This window comes from Carcharhinus amblyrhynchos, chromosome 1 (assembly GCF_965287045.1).
Source record: "Carcharhinus amblyrhynchos chromosome 1, sCarAmb.v2.hapA, whole genome shotgun sequence".
Taxonomy (NCBI): domain Eukaryota; kingdom Metazoa; phylum Chordata; class Chondrichthyes; order Carcharhiniformes; family Carcharhinidae; genus Carcharhinus; species Carcharhinus amblyrhynchos.
In genome coordinates, this window is record NC_137324.1 from 130,526,917 (window position 1) to 130,548,173 (window position 21,257).

The 21,257-nt window shown below is 44.6% G+C and overlaps 1 protein-coding gene across 10 annotated transcripts in view; it reads right to left on the bottom strand.

Moving 5' to 3' along the window:
* LOC145345074 (tripartite motif-containing protein 2) overlaps window positions 1-21,257 on the bottom strand; it is a 165,891-nt gene that overhangs the window by 81,868 nt on the left and 62,766 nt on the right. For 2 of the 10 annotated variants that reach the window (XM_080192722.1, XM_080192643.1), the window contains exon 1: window positions 3,257-3,428. The exons of 7 other annotated variants lie outside the window; for them this stretch is intronic. The gene's annotated coding sequence lies outside the window, so the exon portion shown is untranslated. Of the gene's footprint in view, window positions 1-3,256; window positions 3,431-21,257 lie in introns of those variants that run through there. One more of the 10 variants, XM_080192732.1, reaches the window with a different exon arrangement.

Consider the following 21,257-nt stretch of genomic DNA (forward strand, 5'->3'; position numbering starts at 1 on the left):
TGGTTGCCTTTGCTCCTTTATATCTTTAGGGCTTTTACAAGGCTCAAAAAGGAAGCCATGCTTACTCTAAGAAATCTGCTTGACCAAAGAAGGATGAGTGGGGCAGCATTCCCACAGTAGCTTGGGGAAATAGGAGGAATGGGCAGAACACAACACCATTTATCCTACCCATGGCAATCTTACAGTTATTTAGTCAGTTGGGCATAATAAAATCTATTTGAAATTGCTGTGGTTAAGGAAGATACACAGGTTACTGAAAAACGCTCATTCAATGACAGTGCTAGTGGGAAATAACTGGATTAATCACCAGACTTTTCACAGTAAGGTTCAGTGTTCTGAAAAAACTGTACAAATGAGTTGATATTGTAAAAGGGGCCTTATAAATGCGAGTACTTTTTTCTCATTTGTTCACTCCTAATCATGGTACTGTTCTCATTAAGCTACTTATGTAATATCATATAATATATTATGAACATAAAATAAAACCAACAAGGAAGGAGGTTATTCAATCCATCAAGTCTGTGTCTGCTTTTTGGTAAAGGTATCCAATTAATCACGAGAGTGGTTCCTGGGATGGGGAACTTCAGTTATGTAGATAAATTGGAGAGGTCAGGACTAATTTCCTGGAGAAGAGAACATTAAGAGGAGATTTGATGGTTTTTCAAAATCACGAGGGGTCTGGACAGAGGAGACAGGGAAAAACTGTTCCACTTGTGAAAGAATCAAGAACGAGAAATACAGATTTAAACCAATTAAAGCGACACGGGGAAATTGTTTTTCACATAGCGAGTGATAAAGTCTGGAACGCATTGTCTGAGAGAATGGTGGAGGCAGGTTCAATTGAAGCATTCAAAAAGGAATTAGACTGAAAAGGAAGATGTGCAGAGTTCCGGGGAGAAGATTGGAGAATGGTACTTCTCCAAATGTCAATTAATTTTGACTTCAAAGATCATCTCTAATGTTTCCCCACCACTGACCTTAGACTGACTGACTTGTAATGACCAGATTTACCCCTTTTTGAGACTGGTATAACATTTGCAAACTTCTCCTCTCTTACCTCATATTCTATCTTTCTTATAGCATTTGTACCCTGGAACATTGAGCTGCCAGTCCTGTCCCTCCCTTAGCCATGTTCCAGTAATTGCTATAATATCCCAGTCTCATGTACCCATCCATGCCCTGAGTTCATCTGCCTTGCCCATCAGGTCTCTTGCATTGAAATAAATGCAGTTTAATCTGGACTTCCCTTGGTCTCTGTCTTGCTTTTGCCTGATCTGTCTGGTACTAGGATTACTGACACTGCCTTTACTATTTAATGTGCCCTCTTCAAAAAGGGGTAAATCTGGTCCACGGACATCATCCCTCTATCCAAGGAGGATTGTGGCCAGAGAATTCACAATTTCCACCCTTGTTTTCCTTCCTGCAGATGAAACCCATTAAGACCAAGTGACTTTCTTACTTTGTGGACTGCCGATACTTTAAGTACCTTTTCTTTATCTACTCTTATCCTATCCAATCTCACTATAGCCTCCTCCTTTACTGCATCCTCTTGTGAAGACAGATGGAATATGCTCATCTAGTATTTCAGCCGCGCCCTCTGCTCCACAAGATGACCTCGTTTTAGTCCCTAATCAGCCCCATTCCTTTTGACTATCCTGTTATTATTTATATGTTTGGATTCCCTTTTAATCTATGTTAATCTATTCTCTACCCTCTCTATTTCCGCTTATTCCCTTTAATAGATCTCTTCTATACACTCTATATTCAGCTTGGTTCTCCACTGTATTGTGAACATTACAATTGTAAGCTGCCTTTTTCTGTCATATCTTAAGCTGTGTGTCTTTAATCATCTGGGGAGCATTAGCTCTGGATGCCCTTCCATTCCCCCTCCTGGGAATCTTTCCCATTTGTAACCAAACCATTTCCTCTTTGAAGGTCTCCATATCTATTTGCATTTTGGTCAATAAGTTACCATGCAGAACTTGCACTTACTTAAACCTCTGTACAAATCATGCTGTACACTGGCCTCATAATACACAACATCCCAAGTACTGCTCAGACAATGGGAATGCTGCAGTACTTCACTGTATTCATACATTGGTTATAAAATGTTCATGCTCTGAAATAAGCTGGTTTGAATATTTACTCACTGCAGTAATGGATGGATTGTTGAAAATGCAACTTCTGTATTTTTATTTTCATACATTTTACATACCAACGAGCTGGCTTCAAATTTAGCCTTAAACTGATTTACTCAGCAGATAAATATCTGGTACTCGATCATTTAGGTTTGTCTAAAGGCAGCTGAAAATCATTCCAGTAGCAAAAATTTCTCAATCACAATATGAAAAGCTGAGAGGTGAGCATGTATAGGTTGCATCCACCCTATCAGATTACTGTGTTGATTTCTTTCTTGACAGACCACTCACTGGTGGCAGGGCTTAATAAACTTTGTGAAGCTGTTTCCAATGCGTTCAGTGAAGATGAATGATGGAGTGGTCTCCAGTATGCACCCAATTGAGGGATACTATGTACCATTTATGTGGCTGCATTATAAGAAACAGGAGGCCATTCAGCTCTTCATGCCTGCTCCTGCTATGCAATAAGATCATGGCTTAATATACTCATCATCTGATCATCTACAGCCCCCTGGTGTAGAAAAAATGCCAAGGTTCACAACCTCAGTGATCAAATTTCTTATCATCTCAATCCTAAATTATCCTAGACTTTGACCCTTAGTCCTCAATTTTCTCAGCAGAACATCCTCTCAGCATCTTTAGCTCTTAAAATAAAAGTTTGAACAACTGGCAAATAGAATTGGCTGTAATGTTTGCATATATCATTTCAAATTTCCAGTTATTCTATAAATGTTTATATGATAAATTAGATGAGCTAAAATAGCTAATTTAGATAGTAGTTACATGGTGCCAACAGTAAAAATAAACATTATTAAACAGGAAACAAACCATGTCAGCAAATAGTAACAAATTTTATTGCCAGAATAGCAAAGCAAGAATAGTTGGATTGGTCCATAGTAGATTGAGCAGTGTACCTGACCTGTTTTTATGGTTAAATTACTGGCTTTTTGTCAAAAACATACAGCAGGCAACCCGGTTTTTGTTGAAAGATTAGATTAGAAATCCGCTCAACAGTATACCGTCAAGTCACATAGCACCATCTAGCCAGCACCAAAACCAAATGTGAAATTAAAGCTCCATCAGCATCTCAGCTTTCAGCAAAATACTCCTTTACTCACATGTCCTGCATGATTGTGTCTTTTTTCATGTACTACACAGCGCAACGAAATATAATCTTCACTGCGTGAAAGCCTCTTTCTGCTCAGCACTCAGACTTTCCATCAGGCGGCACAGATGTCAACCCGCTGAGTCCAGAGTGACGCTACGACAACTGAGCAGCTTTGAGAGCAAAGGCAGAGCCGGGGAGGCCGGCAGTCAGAGAGCTGCAATTAGCCAATGACTAGGCTCCAGAGCTCTCCTGGCTGCTTCTGAGCTGCTGTTCCGGGGAAGGAGGTGGAGCCTGCACAGTTAAAGCAGAGGTTACAGGCAAGAGAAACTTAACAAACGTCCAGCTCAGTCACAGGCAGGAGAAACTTACAAACCTCCAGCTCAGTGACAGGCAGGAGAAACTTACAAACCTCCAGCTCAGTCACAGGCAGGAGAAACTTACAAACGTCTAGCTCAGTGACAGGCAGGAGAAACTTACAAACCTCCAGCTCAGTGACAGGCAGGAGAAACTTACAAACCTCCAGCTCAGTGACAGGGAGGAGAAACTTGCAAACCTCCAGCTCAGTTGAGCAAACACATAACATTACACAGCAAAACTTTTCCAAATAAATCGCCAGCAATAAATCGAGAAATCTGAATCCTAGTGAACAAGGTTAGGTAAGTAAGGAATGAGGAGCTGGTTGTGGGCTTCAAGGGCTGTCTTCAGTGGAAAGTTCCGGGGGTTTCATGCACAAGACTAAATGCAGCGATAATATCCAGCAAGGAGAGGAGGTGGGGATGTAGGAGTGGCAGGAGTTTAATCCAGTGTGAATCCCCCTCTTTTTGTCAGCCATTTCCATTTTAGCACTAGGTTGTAATCCCGATAATTTTCTGCCCCTAGAGATATAGATTGATGGAAAACAATAAGCAAAGGCGAACATCGCACAGGATTTATGATCTCAGTGCGTTACTCGAGTTGGCCGTTGACCATTTTTGTGTAGACAAGAATGGTGAAAGGGTGATACCGATTCTCAGAACACAGATCCTCGAGAACACCATCACACACATGTTTTAAACTGCTCTTGCATCTGAGGATGGAGACATTACAAATCCTATTCTCTATTTAGGATTTACTGTGGGGACTCTGCCCACATAGTAGAAGCCAGTTCTTCCAATACCTCAGTTGATTAAAGCAATGAGTAGTTAAGCTATCCAGATACAAAGATCTCTAGTCTCCATTAATCTCAACCAGATGTAGGTCAGAGAGGGACGAATCGCTCTGCTTTCCCCACTCTTGATCATTAGCCAGTGACCACTGGTTAGAAAGAGTGGCGAGGGCAGGAACAGCCTCAACAACAAAACAACCGCATGCCTTTAACAGCAGAATTACAAAGCAAAGTGTAACACCAAGTCACATAAAGCGATATTAAAACAGGTGGCCAAAAGCTTGGTCAAAGATGTGTTACCGCATTCATGCCGACAGGATTTTCCCATCCCACTGCAATGAATGTTGATTTGGCTGGGTGCCAAATTCTCCGACCTCTCTACAGCAGAATGTGGCGTGAACAGCCAGTAAGATTATGCTCCCAGGTTTTAAGAAGGTAAGAGATTTGGAGAGGTGGAAAGATTTAGAGAGGGAGTTGCAGAATTCAGCTGAAGACAAGGCCGCCAAAGTGGACTAATGTCAGTGTTACTCAAGAGGCCAGAATTTGATGAGTGCAGATACCTCCGAGGTTGTGGGAGATGGCGAGGCTATGAAGGGATTTGAAAATAAAGAAGAGAATTTTAAAATGGTGACATTGCTTGACCAGGAACCAGTGTAGGTCAGCAAGCACAGAGGGTAAACAGGACTTAGTGCCTGTTAGGACACAGCAGCAGAGTTTGGGAGGCCTTCGTGTTTATGGGGACGGAATGTGGAAATGCATTGGAATGAAGGAAAATAAAGACGTGCATTATTATTTAGCTCTTTTTGGAATCACAGGGTATCTCAAATGCTCTTTAGCTAATGAAGTACTTTTGAAGTATGGTTATTGTTTCATTGTAGGAAATTTGTGCATAGCAATGTCCCACAAACAGTAATGTCATCATGGTCAGGTAAGTCCCGGACACCGAGGCTAATTCCCCTGCTCATCCTCAAGATAGCACCATCTTTCACATCCACCTGAAGGGGCAGACAGGGCCTTAGTTTAATTTCTCAGCTGAAGGACAGCGCCCCCAACAGTGCAGCACTCCCTTGGTACAGTACTGCACCCTTGATTTTTGTGCTCAAGTCCTGGAGTTGGACTTGAATAGTCAAGTCGAGAGGTAACAAAGGCTCAGCTGTGATGCTTCTCTCATGATCAAACAACCCACCAATATTCATATAAAACGTAGTCTCAGGAAGTGACCAGCACCCATTGAAATTCAGTTTAGGGAGACAAGGTGAAAGAATAATGGGAAAGAAGGGAAACCAATTTTATAGCATAATAGAAGCCATGGGAATTGGTGGTGACATTATTCATTTTTTTAAACACATCATTACCCGACTTAATACATGTTACTACCTCCGATTTGACACACTGCTTGGGCAACATTCTGTATTGGATGAATATAAATGTCCACTAAACCTTGGGAAGACTGAAGCCATTGACTTCAGCTCTTGCCAGTAATTCCATCCCTTAGCTCCTACCTCCTTCCTTTGGCTGGTCACTGTCTGAGGCTGAATCAGATTGTTCACAGACTTGGTGTTCAACTTGACCCTGAGATGAGTCTCGGATCCATATCCTTATCATCACCAAGACTACCTACTTCCAGCTCCATAATATGTCCCATCTCCACCCTTACCTCAGGTACTCAGTTGTTCAAACTCTTTATCTAGTGCTTTCCTCTCCAGCCTTCCACCTTGCGCCCTCTGCATTCTGCATTTATTCCAACCTCTGCTGTCCACTTCCTAACTTACACAAGTCCTGTTCACTCATCACCCTCATGCTCACTGACCTCCACTGCCTCTCAGTCTAGCATCACAGAGATTTAAAATTTCTAATTCTTCTTTTCACATCTCTCAATGGCCTCACTCCTCTGCATTTCTCTAACCTCCCACAGCTCTACAACTCACCAAGACACCTGCACCCCTCCAATCTAATTTATGGTTTGTAAGTGATCCAATCACTTAACCATTGGTGGATGTGCTTAATTCTGGAATTTCCTTCATAAGAACCTAAGAAATAGGAGCAGGAGTAGGCCATCTAGCCCTTCGAGCCTGCCCCGCCATTCAGTATGATCGTGGCTGATCTGAAGTGGATCAGTTCCACTTTCCCGCTTTCTCCACATAACCCTTAATTCCCCTGTCTATCAGAAACCTATCTACCCGTGACTTAAATATATTCAACGAGGCAGCCTCCACCACTTCAATGGGCAGAGAATTCCAGAGATTCACCACCCTTTGAGTGAAGAAGTTCCTCCTCAACTCCGTTCTAAACTGCACCCCCTTATTTTGAAGCTGTGCCCTCTAGTTCTGTTTTCCTTTCTAACTTGGAGCTGGTAGTGTTCTTCTACATGATAGAGGTTGCAAGCTTAGAAAATGCTCTCAAAGGAACCTTGGTGAGTTCCTGCATTGCATCCTGTAGATGGGACACACTGCTTCCACTGTGCATCAGTGGTGGAGAGAGTGAATGTTTAAGGTAGTGGATGGGGTGTCAGTCAAGCTGGATGCTTTGTTCTGGACAGTATTGAGCTTCTTGAGTATTGTTGAAGCTGCACCCATCCAGGTAAGTGGACAGTATTCTACCATTCTCCTGACTTGTGCCTTGTAGATGGTGGGCAAACTTTTGAGGAATCAGGATATGAATTACTTGCTCCAGACTTCTGAACCTATGACCCACTCCTGAGCATTCATATGGCTGGTCCAGTTTGATCAACAGTAACCCCCAGGCTGTTATTGAGTTTCAGCAATGGTAATATTGTTGACTGTCATGGAGAGATGATTAAATTCTGTCTTCTTGGAAATGATCATAGCCTATCGTGGGTGGAGCACAAATGTTAATGTCCAGGCCTTGCTGAAAGCAGGCATGAACCATGGAGCATCTTAAGAGGTTGCAAATGATACCAAACATTGGGCATTCATCAGCTGTTATCTTGCTTCTGACCTTATGATGGAGGGAAGCTCAACGATGGAGCAGCTGAAAAAGTTTGGGCCTAGGACACTATTTGCAGAGAAACTGTTACATTTTCTGTGAAATAAACCAATTATGATTGGATTAAGATACAGGCTAAAATATCAAAACAAGCTGTTTAAAAGAAAATGAAAAATGTATCATTTTTAATTATTATAGAGACATTTGTCAATGTACAAGTATGAAATTAGCTTTCAGAGCCAGTGAGGATATTCGTTAGTAGTTATGAAATTGGCACATCATTAACAATTCGATTACACCTATTTCAACAAGATGTAGCTTTTAAAAGGTTTTTTACGTCATGACCAACAACGTAAAAGTGGACGTTTTCATCAATTCACAGAGTTAGGGATTGCAGTTAGGGATTGCAGGATTTGTAGGTAGGAATCCCAGCAACACACTGTCTGGAAGAGCATGGAAGCATCATCAGTATCTTCTGGATTTTTGCATTATGCTGTGCAAGTGTGGACTCCCGATGTCACTGTCAGATTATTATTGTCATTACCACTGTAAAGTCAGGGACAATGAGACAAGTCCCGGTTACCAAAGATGTGCAGGTTAACTTGATTGGCCATGCCAAAATGCCCCTTAGTGTCAGGGGAATTTGCAGGCTAAATATATGGGGTTATGGGGATAGGACCTGGTGGGATTGTTGTCAGTGCATGCTTAATGGGCCAAATGGCTTCCTTCTGCACTGTAGGGATTCTGTGATTCAATGAAGTACATGGTTACTGTCAGGATAACAGTAGACATTACTGTCACCTCAGTTGAGGTCATGTGAACAATCATAGGACGCCTAATATTATGAGGCATGATTTGTGCGAGGTTAATGAGGTCATGCTACCAGCAATTAAATATTAAAACATCATTTTAAAGTTTAGGCTTTTAAATTTATACACCTTCGGGCAAAGTTCTAGCATCACCCTGGGAAGCATAAGCTTTCATCCCATCAATAATTTTGATCATTGTTCTTAGTTTCTAATGGCTTTGATTTTGCAAAGGAGTTATTCCTTAAGGGGTTCAGAACATGCTGTATTTTTGAGATGAGGATGAGGCGTTCATTATGAACCAAAACATGCAGATGGAATGATTCCCCCCAAGGTATTTTGACCACATCTGTCACTACCTCAGAGTCTGCATCCAGACTGACAAAGGAGAGCTGTTGTTGCTACGCCCACTTCAGAAGACAGGCTGCCACAGAGCTGGGCCACCTGCTGCACAATGCCCTCCACACAACAACTGGATTAAAGACCACTCTTGTCATTGAGGCAGAGGATGCCACTGCACAAAGCTGTCATGCTGCAAGATCCTTCCACCATTCCTGCTTCCCTGGCCATGCAAAACATTTTCTCTACATACCTTTGAGGACCCCTGCTTCTTGGTCGACAGATCCGGCTGGTTGGCGTGTCCACTGCTAATACCCCTGCCCACAAAAGTGGTTTTGGAGTTCTCAGATTATTGGAATCCGATTTGAACGTATTCACAAGGCTTCTGCCTGAGTGAGGGAAGTGCCTCAGCTCCTATTAAGCCAGTGGAAGGAAGATGGTGACAGAGAGCTAGCGTTAAGCAATGTCTTGTCTCCACCAGGCAGAAGGAGTTAAAGTCCCTCTGTAGCCCCATCAAATAGAGCAGGGCCGTGCTTCACTTCCCAGAAGCTTCAGTTCTCTCTGTAGCAGATGGTGTCGCAAAACAATTCGGCTGTTACTGGGCGGCTTTGTTCCTTTGGACTTTCAAAGCAAACTTGGTGAAAACAACTGGGATATGCTGGATAAGCCAATAAAGCATTGTGAACTGCTGAACAGAGGAGATGTCATTGTTCAGTGGGAAACCTGCCAGCTGCTTAGTCACAGATCCAATTCAGCTAAACAAACACAATGGTGTCCTCTCACTATTCTCACTAATGAATTGTCTGTTGCGAAAAAAAATCAGACAAATCTTCTTGCAGGAGGACTCTGTACAACTCTGCTAGAAATGAATTATATCTTCCTTCTTATTGTGTAAATCTTCAGATTATTTTCCATTCAATGATATTATGGTGAAATAAAAAAAATGAATTTACTGTGCTCCACAAAGCTTTTCATATGCGTTAGCTATTTTGAATGAATACATGAGTATTCATAATTCTCCACCAAACCTGGTGAAAACAACTGGATAAGCCATTGTGAAGTGCCGAACAGGGAAATATTAAATATTATAGGGTGAGAGAATGGCATTTGTACAGTTGTCAACATTGTACAGTTTGTTCCAACTCAGCATCTATACAATCCATTTTTTCTCATTTCTTCCAAATTTCTCCATCTAAAAATATATTTAATACTGGGGTGCAGGAAGACAAGGAACAAGTGCAACAAATGACAAAACGAAGTTGCCACTATTTCAGAAACAACCGTGGTTTAATTATCAGGTTGAAGGGAATACTGGTGACAGTGAGAAGAAGCTACCACAAAGAGGGAAAGATTCCCAGTTACTGTCAGCTTTACAGTCGCTGCTACAGACACACTTTACACATTGCCCTCAGTGGGATCACATTTCCAAATTCAGCATCTTAACAACCTCCTCAATCAAGACATATTGCAGCCTCCTAATTCATTCTTTTCTCAGCATCTCAAGTCAGCAACTATTCCTTTTCTTGGTCTTCACTCCATCCTACAATCATAGGTGTTCAATACACACTTGGCGTCATTAGTTTTTGATCAATATTGAGGGTGGATTTTACTCTTGGCCTCTCCCTCTCTGCCAACATAGCAAGGTTTCTATAGACATTCTGGCAGCTGAGAAAACACCCAAGAAAATTCAACCCCATTTTCTTTTCAACTTTGGGCGTTGTTCTGAGCCACAGGCCTCAGACGAACCCCCCTCAGAAGAAGTTTAGTTTTTATTTAGTAACTTCCACAATGAGTTCCACAGATTCACCACCCTCTGGCTGAAGAAATTCCTCCTTATCTCAGTTTTAAAGGAGCGCCCTTCACTCTGAGATGGTACCCTTGATTTCTAGTCTCTCCCATTAATGGAACGTCCTCTCCCATGTCCACTCTGTCCGGGCCTCTCAGTATTTTGTAAGCTTCAATTACCCCCTCATCCTTCTAAACGCTATCGAATATAGACCCAGACTCCGCAACCGTTTCTCATATGACAAACAGTTAATTCCTGGGATCAGTCCTGAACCTCCTCTGGACCCCCTCTAAGGTCGGCACATCTTTCCTTAGGTACAGGGTCCAAAACTGCTCACAATATTCCAAATGGGATCTGACCAAAGCCCTGTACAGCCTCAGCAGTACATCCCTCCTCTTGTATTCTAGCCCTCTAGAAATAAATGCTAACATTGAATTTGCCTTTCTAACTGCCAACTGAAGTCCTGAACCAGGACTCCCAAGTCCCCTTGTGCTCCAGATTTCCCCATTTAGCCTCTGTTCTTTCTACCAAAGTACATTTTCTCCCATTTACCAAATAGACCAAAAATCACCTTTTATTGCTCTTCTCAATATCATATAACTGCTCCATTCAGAATACCATACACACATGCAATTTGCCATTCTTTGTCACTCCAAAAGAACTGGCTGCAGTAACATCCGGAGGGTGCAAATATAAAATATTCACCAATAAATCCAAGTGAGAATTCTGGAGATTACGGTATGAAACATAGTTCACAAGGAGTGGTTGAGTCGAATAGATTAGCTACATTTAAAGGGAAGCAAGACAAATAAATGAATGAGAAAGTGATAGAAGGTTATGCTGATAGGGTTAGACATAAGTGTTAAGATGGAGGCTCTTTTGGAGCAGAAACACTGGCAGGGACCTGTTAGACCAAATGCCCATTTCTGCATATTAGAACAAAGAAAAGTACAGCAAAAGAACAGGCCCTTTGGCCCTCCAAGCCCGTGCTGATCATAATGCCCTAACTAAAAATAAACCTTCTGCTCTTACTTGGACAGTAACCCTCTATTCCCTTCCTATTCATGTAGCTATCCAGATGCCTCTCTTAAATGTTGCTAATGTGCCTGCTTCCACCACCTCCTCTAGCAGCGTATTCCAGGCACCCACCACTCTCTTGTGAAAAACTTCCCCCGCACATCTCCCTTAAACTTTCCCCCTCCCACCTTGAACCTGTGCCCCCTTGCGATTGACACTTGCACCCTGGGATTAAAACCTCTGACTATCCACCATGTCTAAGCCTCTCATAATTTTGTAGGTCTCACCTCAGCCTCCACCTATGTAAATGCACATCATTCTCAGTATTATTCAAGATGAAAAATTGGCAAGCGGAAAAATTGGCACAGCTTCTGTTATAGATTTTGTTAGATGTTCTTATCTGTTATCCTTTTAGCTAATCTGTTCCCTATGCCCTCTCCTATTCCTTCTGTAGGCTTTGGCTCATTTATTGGGGATGTTTAATTCGAGAATCATCATTTTGAGTCCAACTTTTTTTATTGATTTTTTTTAAACCCAGAAACGTCCTTGAAGTAAATGTTACAATCAAGTCTCATTTACTGAAATGAGCTGATTATGTATTTTCATCATTGACTGAATCATCAGAAGCAGGCTTTACAGAGGGAACATTCGTTGTATGCTTGATCCACTAAATACAAGAACTTGCAAATAGTTAGTTTGGGGCACATCATGTAATGACACTTTCTTACTTCAGACTATACAGCCTTGAAACACCAAGAGTAGTTAGAAACATATCCCACAAAATAAAATTAGAGAACAGTGCAGCCTTTCCTCAAATTTTATTCTTTCCTCTTTTCTTAAAGACTGTCGTTTCATGCGGCGATATCTTAGAATCATACAGTGCAGAAGAGGGCCTTCAGTCCATCAAGTCTGCACCAACACATGAGAAACACAGGTATGGTTTCTATGGACGCGGCTGTCTGACATGCCCCTCACCATTTGAAAATCTAGACTTTGTCCAATCCTGCCTCATCCACATTTCCAGAGATACCCCTTTTTCAGTTGAGACCTTTTTAGCCAGAAGATTATGGGATAATTTTAATCTAAATCGCTGGCTAGTGGAACGGACGGATATGGGCAGATATCAGTGGAGAGTTAATTTATGCTTTCTGTTAAAAAGATGATAGAACAAAACCCACGCAGTCACTCATGTTAAAATTAGCCCTTATTGCTTTGACTTCTGGTTCAATTAGATTGGTTGAAGCAGCCAAAAAGCAAAACAATGCCTTAACTTAATTTTTGCCGATTCAATTGGGGTTCTTTCGGTTGAAATTCTCCTCCATTCACCCCCAATCCTACCCCACTCACACTCACTTTCCCTAACTCCAGGTTCAGAAACAAAATCATTTGCACTTGTGACTCCAACGGTAATCTGTCTACTATCTTAGCTAACTCAGCACAAACATATCCAAATACTCACTTGAGTGTTGCTGCAAAAAGTTGTTAAAGCATTTTGTCTTGCACTTATCCGGACAGATACAAGAATGCCAAATTTCAAAGGGAGCAACAACTTTATTGCATCAGAAAAGTGTTGCTGATTGGTTAGCAAGTCAACTCTGATTGGTTGAGGCATTGCTATGGTGATTGAACCAGGGAACTATTGTATTCAAAAATGTAGTTCAAAGAGGTGTCATGCATGGACATGCTCCTTTTACCTGAGAGGACAGGTCCCTATATATGAATATTTATAGCTTCCCTTCCTATTGCCTGTTGGCCTGCCGGTCCATATTTCTATAGCAGAAGAATGAAGGCATACTGACTACTGGGATGCTGGGCACTGACCTGCAGGAAGCACTGCACATATTCGCATGCCAGCTGAATGTTCGTGGAGTGGAATCGATTGTCAGAACTCACATGTGACATGACAGCAACTTGGCCTGTGTGCAGTCAATGGCATTCTGCACCATGAGGAATGATAGTCTGTCTGCTTTCCTTTGGCAAGAGAAAATAAGAATCTGTTCAGTTGTCTTGGAATATAGAGCCTCAGTGACCTCCTTGACTTAAAAGTGGATGGTGACCTAAGAGATGTTGCAAATATCATCTACTCAGGCCTGAAAGCAGCCTGAATGCAGCCAAACACATGAAGATTCATTGCTGCTGGTCATCTTCACAGTCACTGGCAATGCTGTACCTGCCCTGCTGTCAGGCTGCTTGTGTGACTACCAGTGAGGACAGTTTTAGTGATGTGGAGACATCAGCCATACTGACATCATTGAGGTTCAGGTGGGACAATTGAATGCTATGAAGTGAAACAGCTTCCTGCTAAAAGCCCTTCCTCTCCTCCTCCAACTGCTGCATCTCTCCCTATAGCAGCATCTCTGGAAACCACCAAAAACTTTAATCAGCGACTAATCTGAAGGTAAATGTTGATTCCTTTGAATAACACTGCTGGGATTTTCCTGCTACTGAAAACAGATTCAGCTGTATGAGATTAAGACTTAGTTGTTGAGTTGAGCTCCATAATCGTAGAACTGGCATCAAAACAGCATGACATGCTAATCGCGAAGTGCCTGCTCTGTATACCTCCGGCAGACCCTCCCTAACGGTGCACTAACACCCTCTCCAAAGTGGTGTGTGGTATGCCCAGCACCAGAATCTTGCATGCATGGAGGCAAACAGTATCCATATTGCTAAGGGCCCAGGCACCACAGAGCCAAATGCTGTAACCAATAGCTGGGATTTTCTCCTCCTGCCTGTGGAGGGCGTAATGGTGGGCAAGAGGGAAAAATCTCGCATGAGTCAAACACTCAGGTTCCCAACAGTGGTTGCGATTGTTCACTCTGGCCTTCACTGGTTGGTCAAATATCCCACGAAGCCATGTCAGGAAGCTCATTTGAATAGATTAGAATATCATGAATGCTCATTACCACGGCAGCTTGCCAAAATCAGGCTCTGATACTGGATCAAAAGACCACATCAGATCTAATTAGACCGACATGCATTATGACTGGATTTAAGTGCATGCATCTGGCAAACTGCACTTTGCTTATGACTTTGAGGTAAGTTTGCCTCACACTGTGCTCACGCCTCCACAAGCTCCATGCCAGGCTTCAGCACATTGACAACAGGGGATCTCTCAGGCAAGACTCCATATATCAGACCAGTGACAAGGCTGGGATGGGTTCCAATGTGTTGGCATTGAAGGTTTGACTAAGTCATGGGAGGCAAGTCAGAGGCAAGTGAAGAAGCTGGAGGGCAAAGGCTTGAGTAGGGATAGGGGAAGGCTGGGGAATGTTAAACAGACACACATGACTCGGGGGAGAGGAGGTGGGTGTGGAAGACTGAGGGTAAAGAAATCTGTGGGCAGATTATAGAGATAAGTAAGTCCCGGGCAGAACAGCAAGACGGCTGAACTAAAGAAGCAGTGATCTGAGCTTCTGTCCAAGTCCAGGGAAGGGGAAGGCATGTCAGTCCAATGTCAGTACTGCCCAGTGTGTTGTGCAGAGGGCATGGTTAGCACCTCACACATGGTGCTGTGGGGTTTCTGGTAGAGTACTCGGCTCCCGGTGGCAGTCACTCAAGGGAAGCATTTGCTGCCTGCAGATTGGGAACGGGTAATGTAGGGGTGGGCACTCAATGGTCTTACGGCACAGTAGGCCTCAAAATGAAAGGGGTAAGGTCCAGGACATCCACCTCAATGATGCAGGGGGTTAACACAGAGATATTAACCATGATTACGGGGGTTGGGGGTTGGGGGGGTGGGGGGGGAGAACTGAGAGTGATAGGAGGGAGGGATACCTGAACATTATGCTCCTGCTGGAGGAATTTCCACAGTCACACAGGGAGGCTCAAAGCTCCTCTGGTATTAACATTTGAGGACCACTATCTTAGAACCTAAAGCAATGAAGGAGTGGAAAATGAAAGTAAAAACAATGTTGTGAGGGAGGGCTGTTCGACCTGCTGGGAGGAGTGCCTCTCAGCTCTGGGAGGCCAAATAAAAGGGCACCCATCTGGAATCTGTATTCCCAAATGAGAAGAAATGTACAGCTGAGACATGTTAGGAGCATCGTTGTTATAACAGAGGCAATAATAAATCATCAATGGAAAAGTGCATTCTTGCAAGATTGCAAATAGTTCTAATTATTGATCTCTGAGCAGTAACCCTTTGCAGCAATCATGGTTATTTCTCTCTGACAGAGAGACCTGAAAACAAAGGGGACTCGGACAAGAAGGAGAAACCTTTTGGAAACACCTCAGAACCTCATAGCTGGCAGCTTCAGAGATGGGAATCCCAGACCTCTAAAAACATCTCACGTCCCCACAGAGCACCAGTCTTCATTGCAAAGGATACAGTTCTTCAGTCCACTGAGTGAGTAATGTGTAAACTGGAATAAGTGCAGGCTATCCAAGCACCTTGCTAAGTCCATCTCATAGCAGTGGGTCTCCTGAGATAGGCAGTGGTGTGTGTGTGTGTGTGTGTGTGTGTGTGTGTGTGTGTGTGTGTGTGTGTGTGTGTGTGTGTGTGTGTGTGTGTTGATACAGAGGGCCCGATTTTACCATTTTGATTCTAAGTGCTGAATCAGGGTGTGATTCAGATCCAACTTGGAAACCTGTTCTCAGGCGCCCCCATACACACTCAGCCTGAAAAAGATATCGCGAGTCTGAATCGTGCTGTGGGCGGGGCTTATTGTGCCCGAAATGCTGCTGCTCTGATTGGAGCCTTCAACTGCGTGTGCGCAGTAAAAAAAACGTGAAAAATGCTCCCCTGCCACATCGCTCCCAGGCCACAAAAAGCAGATAAAGTGGCCCGGGAGCGATGGCTCCCACAGACATCACCCCAAAGACATCACCCCAATCCCCACACATAACTGTCCCCCTATCCATCCACCCGCCCCCGCTACCCAGATCAGTCACGACCCCCTGCCCCCCCTTCCACCCTACTCTTCACCCGCAGAGTGGCAGCGAACCCTCCCTGCCCCTTCATTCCACCCTTGACCCACCAGAGATCCAACTGGTCCTCCTCCTTCCCTCCCCCATCAGGGAATGATCGGGCCTCTCTCCTCTTCCCCCCTCCCAACCAGGGCTACATCTGACCCACCTCCTGCACACCACCCCCCCCCCCCTACCCACCAGAGAATGATCTGGCCTCCCTTGTCCTCCACCGCCCACTCCCCACCAGAGAATGATCTGGCCCGCTGCCTCCCCACCACCACCACCACCTCTTACTGATCAGACAGAGAGCTGCTGGAAGTTCTGAACTTACCTCTTCAGAAGCTGAAGCACACAAAACAGACTTTTGCCGAACATGTCTGTTTCGCGCCAAATCTGGATAGGCGAGCATGATGGTAAAGGGAGAAGTTTGGGCATCCAGCCCATTAACTTAATTTAAATGCATGCAAATGCACTTAAATGGCTGTTGCGCCCGTTTTATGTTCGCTGCTGATCACGGCCATTTTCAGGCCTTGGTAAAGATGATACAGCGTGGACGCGGGTGCAGATCATGCTATTCACCTCACACCCGACTTTACCAAGTTTTCGCACCCAAAAACAGGCACAACACAATGGTAAAATCAAGCCCAGAGTGTTCATAGTCATGGTCATGATTGCACTGTTCCATTAACTAATGAGTGCCCATAGGTAAGCAAGACCTTAAAGTCACAGTCACCCACTAGTCAGAGACAGAAAAAGAATCTTTGAAGACTGCTGTAACTCATGTTTTCATTTCAATAACCTAAAGAGAGCAGAACATGTAGAACATGGAGCCACATTTAATGCTGCATGCATCCAGGGCAGACAGGAGCACACAGGATCTCTGAGTATGGCCTTTTAGATCGCAGACCCTCAGTGATGACAGACAGTGCACTGTGATAAGGAAATTACCCATCTCCTTGCCCATCTACATCTCTCCTTGCACACTGCACCTTCAACTACCACAATGCAAATACAGGAGCCTCCGTCTTACATAGCCCAGAATGAATATCATTTATCCCCACATTGCTTGTCAACAAGCTGTTACAAACAGCAATTTTTATGATGTGGAGATGCTGGCATTGGACTGGGGTGGGCACAATAAGAAGTCTCATAACACCAGGTTGAAGTCCAGCAGGTTTATTTGGGATCATGAGCTTTCAGAGTGCTGCCCCTTCATCAGGTGAATGGAGAGGTAAGTTTCACAAACATGGACAAAGACACAATAACAGTGTTTCTGCCTATATATGCCGAGTTTGTGAAACCTACCTCTCCACTCACCTGATAAAGGGGCAGTGCTCCAAAAGCTTAAGATTCCAAATAAACCTGTCGGATTTTAACCTGGTGTTGTGAGACTTTTTACTGACACTCACTGATATTGGAGAAGAGCTGAAACACACTGTAATGAGATGGCAACACACTAGAGGCACATGATGCGAGATCAGCAATAAGGTGGGGGGGTGTGGGAACATGGTGTAACCCCTGATAGATCACAACACAACAGTATAATGAAGAGGCATACACCAGAGAAGGTGTGGAATGGATGCAATTGTATTTACATTGGTGGAAAGTATATACATGTGGTGAACAGTGGTGCCACTGTTATCTCCGACCATCTCTTGATCTTCCTAACTCTGCTACTATGTCTGGTGCTTCCCCAACATCCACAGTGGAGGTGGAGGCAGCTTGCTGATTTGTACACACTCTTGTCTGCGTTGACTTTGGCGGATGTTCTCTGGAAGGCTGAGACGTGGAGAGTCCTGGCCTGCTTTGGCTCTCCTGCTATGAGGAAGACACACCTTTCTAAGTCTGTAGAGCTAGAAGTGATAGGGTCACAGGCAAGGGGGGATTGGGATCAGCCGGACACTCCAGAGTCACCCGGGTGGATGGCCTCAGGTATCCACGTGCTGCTCCTTGTCAGCTGGTGGCCGAGGGCTTCCAGCTGACTTCCTGAGAAGAAGAGGCGCTGGGAGTAAGATCGAGGTGTCCTGACTCCCTCTTGCATCGACTCTTATAAATTCTACCATTGCCTCCAGCAATGGCGTGCAGCTCCTGGACCTAAGTCCTGGAGTAAGGTCTCCATGGCAACCACCATCCTACCAATGTTGACATCCACATCCTGCATTCCAGCACTATGTCCTCAGAGTGAACTGCGGAGAGACTCCTCTACCATGTGTTGCAATCTTTGGAATGCATCTGCTAACCCTGCCTGATATTCCATCGTCTTTCACTACAGCTCCAACATCTGCCTTAAGATCAAGTCTGGAGTCTCGTCTTCTGACTCGGACTCAGTAGAATCCTGACCTCCAGCATTTCTCCAAGTGTCAGCGACCTCTGATATCCCTGCCTCCGTGTACTATGGACCTGAATCTGTGTCGTGCTAGCCAGACTGTGAACCCAAGCCTGCTCTAGATCCACCTGAAGTGTATGTCTTTGGCTTGGTGGGTGGTGTGGGTGTGCACTGTGACGGATCTTCATTTGTTGTGTCCTTGGAATCCTCACCGAAGGTGTCAAGGGGGCTTTTGGTGAGGGGTGACTCTTGTTGTTCTTAGGGCATTTGGTAGAGATGCCTAGAAAAAAAGAGTAGAGCTATTTAGTGTGTGGCATCAAAATACAACACATCACATTGCACTCACAGTCTGGAGGATGAGCGAGTGCAGGGTCCCAGTCCTATCCAGCCAGATGCATAGCATGTCCCTCACACTGGGTGAGGGCCCTGATCTCTGCCAGTCCCACGGAAAGAAGTTTGACAACACCAAGTTTAAGTCCAACTGATTTATTTGATAGTAAACTCACTAGCTTTCGAGGTTTCCCTCTTCGTCAGGTGAATGGAGAGTTCTGGCCTCAGACAGAGCATATAAAGCACAGACAGTTTACAGATTACTGATTAGAATGCGAATCTTTACACCTAACCTGCTATTCAAGTCTTAAAGTGGCCGACAATCTGAGTGGAAGGAGCATTGAGCGCAGGTTAAAGAGATGTGTATTGTCTCCAGACAGTACAGTAAGTGAGATTTTGCAAACCCAGGCAAGTCACGGGGGTTACAGATAGTGCAACATGAACCCATGTCTTTAACCTGTTTTCAATGTTCCTTCCACTCACATTGTTAGCCACTTTAAGACTTGAACAGCAGGTTAGGTGTAAAGATTCGCATTCTAATCAGTAATCTGTAAACTGTCTGTGTGTTATATGCTCTGTCTGAGGCCAGTACTCTCCATTCACCTATCAAATAAATCGGTTGGACTTTAACCTGGTGTTGTCAGACTTCTTACTGTGTTTACTCCAGTCCAACGCCGGCATCTCCACATCACGTCCCATGGATCCAGGGCATCCCTTTTATAATAAGCGAACTTGACTTGCATACAGAGAGAAGGAGGTGAAGCATGCCAAGGCAGGTGATAAGGCTGGCTGTGTGTCTACTGAATGAAGCCGTGTTCAGGATAAGTACACAAGCTGCACAGGATCTGAGGCAAGACGGAGATGTCAAGGTGACATCAAGAAAATGGTGACGTACCTGGTAATAGCAATGTGTGAGATCCCAGTGGCGATTGATCCTGTGGATATGTGAGGGGTTTGTGAGCTCTGAATCATGAGGAGTTTGATTTATCCTGACAGTGTGGATGAGTTCGTTCTGCCCTGTATGGAGGATCTCCTCTGGGTAGAGTAGGCACTCACCACCACCTCCTCCCAAGCCAGCTTGGTTACCTTTGTGGAACTCCCTGGGCCATGCTGGGTGTATAGAAGATCTCAGAGGCCTCGAGAGGGCCAAGCAGGCGTTCCAACGGGCATTGGTAAACTTTGGCGCTGAATGCTTCTCTCCTTTGTGGGCCATCCTGCGGCAATCCTGGATTCAGGCGGTGTGGGTGCGGTTTATATATGGTGCCTGGTGTTACGGCAGGGCCGGGTGGATGAATCACAGACTGCTGTCCGGGGTGAAGGCATGTTTCCTGTTGATGAGGCAAGAGGCAGACAATTCCATGCAAAAAAGCTGCTATTGTGGCTGGCAAGGAATGCATCATTTCTCCCTGGCCACCACTGCACTTAGTCCATGGAAGGAAAAACCCTTCTCAATGTCTCCTTACCTCCCTCCAATTCTTAACAATCTTGAATCTGTGCCCTCTTGTTACTAACCTTCCATGACACTGGAAGGTTATTTCCTTTGTTTGCTCTATTGAAATATTTCAGAAGAATGTAAAAGCACAAGAAGTAGAAGGAGAAGGCCATTCTGCCTCTCGAGCTTGCTCTACTCTTCAATAATTCATGGTTAATCTTCAACCTGACCACTATTTTCCTGCAGCAGCCTCACCTCCCATAATTCCCTGGTGGTCCAAAAAAAAATTCATCAGGGGCAATCTTACTAAAATTTTCTAAGTGCCAAATGAATGTGAAAGCAGGAGAGTTTCAGATCCGCTTTTTCGGCGAACCCACAAATGAAATCTTATGTCACTTGGTGCAAAAAATAATGCACAGTTTGTTTCAAGAGGCAGAGGCGGGTCCTAAGCCTACCGGAAAGCTGGCTGCTGTCGGTCGACAGTGCAATCGTGCATGTGCAGATGTCTTTGTTCTGGGCAATCCTCACCCACGCTCGGCTGATCATTAAAGACCCCCCTTCCCCCCTTCCCCCGCCTGGCCGACTACACCTCCCCTCCCCTCCCCGGCCTGGTCAATTACGCCTCACTGGCCTTGTCAATTGCCACCCCCCAGCCCAGCCTGGCCCGAACTGGCCGATTGCAGACTGCACAGCTCTCCCTTGCCAGCCTCCCCTTAGGCCCCGCCCCATCATGGCCTCTCTTGTTAAATCCCAATTCCCTCAGGCCATGCCCCCTTGGCACTGTCCGGTACCTGGTGGGCAGTTAAGTGTAGCTAAGGGTCATGGGTGGAGGGGGGACTCGTAATGTTAAAATGTCGGTGCGGGCTCATTGGGCCGAAGGGCCTGTTTCCCGGGCTGTTTTGTTCTATGTTCTTTGTTCAGTTCCTATGTGTCTGGTGGGCAGTGCCAGGTTGGCACTGCCAGTGTGCCAGGCT